This window comes from Martes martes (genome assembly GCF_963455335.1).
Source record: "Martes martes genome assembly, chromosome: 9".
Taxonomy (NCBI): Eukaryota; Metazoa; Chordata; class Mammalia; order Carnivora; family Mustelidae; genus Martes; species Martes martes.
This window is the reverse complement of record NC_137896.1, coordinates 116,632,128-116,638,127: the sequence shown is the minus strand read 5'-3', so window position 1 is coordinate 116,638,127 and position 6,000 is coordinate 116,632,128. Positions and strand designations below refer to the sequence as shown.

Below are 6,000 nucleotides of genomic sequence, written 5' to 3'. Positions count from 1 at the left end.
CTCAGACTTAACATGCTGAAAATCCAGTTTCTGATTCCCCCACATAGACCTCCAAACTTAACTCCTCCTACAAGCTTTCCACATGTTAATAAATGGTAACTTCATCATTCTAGTTGTTCAGTCCAAAAAAAAGTGTTGTCCTTCACTTCCAACATCCATACCTTAAGAAAATAATCTAGCATCCTACCATTTCTCACCTCCTCTACCACTAAGCCCTACTTTTTTCCCTCTTTCCCCAGTTATTGCCATAACCTTCCAAGTAGTCTCTCTTATAATCTTCCTCTCCTGTAGTCTATTTTCATACACCAGCCCAACTAAATCTTTTAGAACCAAGTCAAATCATGACTCCTCTACTCAAAATCCTCCAGAGGCTTCCCATCTCACATAAAGTAAAAGGCAAAACCCTTATCATGGTTTTACTTGGTCTGCCAACTCTCTTACCTCTTTACTTCATCTCACTTCCCTCCAACTACACTGGCCTCCTTGCCATTCTTTAAACACAATAAGGACATTCCAAACTCCGGATTTTTTTTTTTTTAGGATTTTTTTTAATTTGGAATACTTTTCCCCCAGGTATCAGTGTACTTCTCTTCCTCCTTCATTCAAGACTCTACTTAAATATCATCTCAGAGAAACGTTTCCTTACCACCCTCTAACTAGTAGTATCTCCTGAAATGGAATAAAATTGAAGAGTCCAGAAATAAACCTTCATTTTTATGGTCAATTGGATTTTGACAAAGGTACCAAGAAAATTCAATGGGAAACAACAGTCTTTTCAACAAATGGTGCTGGGACAACTGGATATCCACATGCAAATGAATGCAGTTGGACCTCTGTTTCACATCATATATAAAAGCTAACTCAAAATGGATCAAAGACCCAAATGTAAGAACTAAAAATTATAAAACTTTTAAAAGAAGGTGTAGTGATAAATCTTCATTATCTTGCATTAGGTTTCTTAGAGATGATACCAAAAGCGCAAGCAACAAAAGAAAATAGAGTTCATCATAGAAATTAAAAATGTTGTCTTTCAAAGAACACCATAAAGAAAGTGAAGAGACAAGTCACAAAGTAGGGGAAGATTTTTGCCAATTATCTGTCCAATAAGGGATTGTATCTAGAATTTATAAAGAGTCCAAACAACTCAACAATAAAAAGACAACTCAACTTTTAAAAGGGCAAGGATCCAAAAAGGCTTTTTGAAAGACGATGTACAAATAGGCAAAAAAAGTACATGGCAAGATGCTCAACATCATTAACCATCAAAAAAGCATAAAATCAAAACCACAAGGAGATATCACTTCACAACCCCTAGGATGGCTATCATGAAAAAGACAAATAGAACAAGTGTTGTAAGGATATGGAGAAAATGGAACCCTCATACATTTCTGGTGGGAATTTAAAATAGTGTGGTTTCGGAAAACAGTGTGGCAGTTTCTCAAAAGGCTAAACAAAGGGTTACCATACAACACAGCAATTCCAGTCCTAGTTATATACACACAAAAGAAATGAAAGCTATGTCCACACAATAACTTGTACATGAATATGCATAGCATTATTATATAAAAGTCAAAAAGTGAAAACTCAAATGTCCATCAACAAATGAATGGATAAGCAATATTATATATCTATACAATGATATATCACTTGGCAAGTAAAAGGAATGAAGTACTGATATGTGTTAAAACATGAATGAACCCTGAAAACATTATGCTAAATGAAAGAAGCCAGTCACGAAGGACCATATATTGTATGATCCCATTTAGCTGAACTGTCTAAAATAGGCAAAGCCAAAGAGAAAGTAGATGAGAGGTTGCCAGAGGCTGAGGGGAGGGGAAAATGGGGTGTGATTCCTTTTTTTACGGAGTAATGAAAATATTCTAAAATTGACTATGGTAATGGTTGTACAACTCTGAATATACTAAAAGCCATTGTATTCTTTAAGTGGGTGAATTGCATGGTATTTGAGTTATAGCTCAATAAAGCTGCTAAAATAACAAGTAGTACCCCCCACTATTCCTCTGTATTTCTTTTCCCAGTTTTCTTCATAGCACGTAACCATCATATAATATATTCCGTTTCACCTATCTTGCTAATGTCTATTTACCCATGCTAGAATATAAATTCCAAGAGGGCATGATCTTTATTTTCTTATTGTACTCCCCAGTCCCTAGAACAGTTTGTGGCATATATTTGGTACTCAGTAAATACTGCTGACTGACAGAGTGAATGGAATGTAAAGCTTGCGATTCTTTTTCATACATTCTTATCTGTGTAGTGAAAAACAATAAACTATAAAAGTTCTTCACTGGGCTGATTTAGCACTGCTTGTTACAACAGGGGCACATAGATAGGGTTTCTTACAGCTATTTCAACTAGGTCCAGTTGAATCATGGTGGTATATAGGAAAGGAAATTACCTGGGCTTTATCCTGTTCTCTTAACTATTCATTTAACAGCTAAGTTAGGAGTAAGACTCAAGTTCAGTGTTGTGGGGGTTGTTATCAAGAAGTATTATATCATTCTTGCCCTGAGGTTTGGTGCATTAAAGTGGCAAGACATGTTATTAGAAATTTAATTAAGTATTCTATGCATTTGTTAATGAGAGCCAGGTATTGACATTACTGCCAACCCGTTTCTTTAGTCTCATCCTAAAGTAAACCCAAGTTATGATAGTATTTACAAACTGGCTTACAATAATTTACATCTGCATTATGCTGTACAAATTCATAAATTTTTCATATAAATTCTTATCCTCACAAAAATATCTGTGAGGGTTGTAGAATTCTCATTTGACATCTGATGAAACTGAGGACTGAGGAGGTTGAGTTTTACTCAAGATCATATGTCAGTTGAGTGGCAAACAGAGAACTTCACATTTAATGACTTCCCACTGTTGTTTTCTCTGACAGCTAGCTTCCCACTGCTTATATTGGTTAATTTGGAAAACACATTTATGTCTATTGTGTTATTTTATCTCAGGAATTAAATAGAGTTTTTAAAAAGGACTGAAGTAGCATAAGTATTCTCTCCATTTTTCTGATTAAGAAACTAGGGCTTAGAAGGATTGTAACTTGTCCATGGTCATTCATTTAATAAGTGGTAGGACCAGCTAGTACTTAAATTTGGCATTCCCATTATATACCACTATCAAAAAACTTATTTCCTCCTTTCAGATAATATAAATTTTTTAATTCATCTCTCTCTCTCTCTCTCTCTCTCTTTTTTACCTTGGTTGTTGCAAAGAAGCTAAGAGCCAAGTTGTATACCTAACTACATTAATTCTATCAATCTTTACTATGGGCATGTCTGCTTGCTCCCTTTAGCCAAAGTTTTCCTTTTGGGTCCTCGTTTAATGATTTTTCTTTTTTTTTTTTTTTACTTTTTGTCAGCTGCCTCAAATCCTTTTTTGGAAAGAGATGAGGTATGATTATATTGAAAAATATATGTAGGCCTTCTCCAGAAGGGTAAAGACAACTTCCCTATTTATTCTGATCTTATTATCATCTTATAATCAGTTTACCTTTTTGGATATCAGCTCCTCTGAGGTGGAAATTATTTAGGTTGATGATAGTTTAATTTCTAGGTTCGTTCATAGATTATGGAATATGCCAATCTGATGAGAATGAGATTCCAATTCCAGTCAGTTTATGCATGATGGAAGGTGGCAGTTTTATCAAAAGGATGCTTTTCTCTGTTCTTATGTTGTGATGTATTCTGTCCTAGATGGCACAGTATCATCAGAACTGATATGTCTGTCCGCTACTGTTTGATTCTAGACTAGAATTTAGAAAGTAGAGATGTGATATAAACAGAGTTTTGAACAAAATTCAGTGACCATATGTAGCAGAGCCCCAAGATAGGGAAGGTACTGGAAACTGTTAAACTTGCTGTAGTTCAGGAAGAAAGGTATAATCCTACTGCTAAAGATAGTGATGCCAAAGAGAAGTCAGTTAAGAAATTATACTTGTCACTCCTTGGTGACCAGTTGAATATAGGGCCCATGCAAGAGTGAGCTTTCAGAGTTATAAATCCATAGAACAGAAAGGGTGATGGGTTCCATAGTGGAAATAGGAATCAGAAGAGAAAGAAACCAGCTTATTGGGAAAATAAGGAATTTGGTATCAGACATATGAATTTAAGGTGATATTTGGATAATCAGTTTGAATGGTTAACACATATGAGTGAAGTATGAGTCATCACATATAAGTGATTTTTAAAGCTTGGTAGAGTAGATAAAAGATGAAGGTAAATGTAATGTTAATACTTTGGGGGCACTTGTCAGGTACTGTTTTAGGTACTGCATGTATGTTAACTCTCGCAACAATTCTTACAGCTAGCTAGATAATCCTAGAAGAGGAAACTGAGCCACAGTGGGGCTAAATGACCTCTAAGTTTACACAATTAGTCAAGCAGCACACTCGTATTCAAACCTAAGCAGTCTGATTCCAGAGTCAGTGTTTTTAATACCTACACTATACTATCTTTTGAGATCACAGAGAAGTAGAATATATAGAGAAAAACAGGGCCAAGTATTAAATTTTGGAACACCCATCAAAGACACCAAAAAAAAAAAAAATCACTAAGAATGACAGAAGAGTAAAGTAAAAACTAAGGTAACATTTCTAGTAGTTCAAGTGCTATTAATGTATTAATGCTTCAAAGAAGTTACTTTCATAAATCACAGAATTTGAGGACTGTAAGTGACCTGTTTTCTCATTATACAAAAGACACCTGTAGCCCAGATTATGTAATTTCCCAAAGGTCATAGAACTAATAAAATTAGTTCTAAAATCCTGCTTTCTTGACCCTCTTACAGTTTTCCTGGCAATTTGCTGTTATCACAATAATATTCTAATATTTTTATGTATAAAATACATGCAAACATATTTAAAAGTATACAAGTATGTGTGCATGCATTTTTCTGGCTGGGTTAGCATGCAGAGAGAATGATAACCTAGTTTGTTATACAAAGAACAGTTTGCTAAACCTATTTTGCGCCCTTTGCTTCCTATTTTTCTCTGCTCTTCTCACTAGAGTTTACTATAGGATTCTTTAAAAAATTATGTTGTTGGAAGTTTATAATGTCAGTGGCTTCTAATTCTTAATTATTTTCATCTATCAATAAGAAATATATAGTGACTACATAATATAGTGTGGAAGGCATTTATTTGATAGAGAGGTGTATGAGACTAGTCCTGCCCAGAGGGCTTTCAGTAGATTGGTTACATTCATAAAAAGATATATCTGAGTACTAGACACATGCTAAAAGTCCTAATGTAACATTAACAATAAAACAGTACGATCTAAAAACTGGAGTTTTTAGAAAGGTGGGACTTATGCTCAACATTGAAGGAAAAGCAATACTAAGACAAAAGGGAGAGGACATTTCAAAAATGGGAAATATAGATGTACAAGTGTTGAGGAAGAAATAGATAAATATGGAAGGAATAAGAAATTCTGATATTCTACTTCCTCACTTCAGGTAGCTCTGAACCTAGTTTTATATTGTTATGGAAATACTGTTGAATTAGTATTTTTACATCTACTTTTTTTAAAATGTTACTTTATTACATGTTTGTTAAAAACTTTTTTGAAGGATTTAAGAAATGGATTATAAAATAAATTCAATCCTAAAATATACTTTAAAAATTAGCATAGCTAGCATTCTTTATGCCATTATTTGGGGGGAGGCCACAAGTACCCTGTTTTCTAAGTGGACTGGTCTCAATCTGGGGGTTTTAAGGTTTTCATTTTTAATAACAAAAGCTTCCTTTCTTTCCAAGCAATATTTTATACACAATCCCTAAATTGAGGTTCTCTGCTTGATTGGTGTTCCCATCGCACATCCTGGGACCTCTAATACAGTCTATGAAAACCCAGAGCTCCTGAAACAAGTTGAAAATCACTGGTTTAGGCATTAATAAGGCACTGCCTAATTAACAAATTCTACAATTCTCATTTACTTTGATCATTGATAACTGTAACTGAACAATTTTGC

General features: G+C 34.4%; 1 protein-coding gene across 1 annotated transcript in view; it reads left to right on the top strand.

The window, feature by feature from the left end:
* The window catches only part of SPDYA (speedy/RINGO cell cycle regulator family member A), a gene marked incomplete at its 3' end in the record, with an annotated part of 27,174 nt that overhangs the window by 12,710 nt on the left and 8,464 nt on the right, over window positions 1-6,000 (top strand). The window lies entirely within an intron of this gene.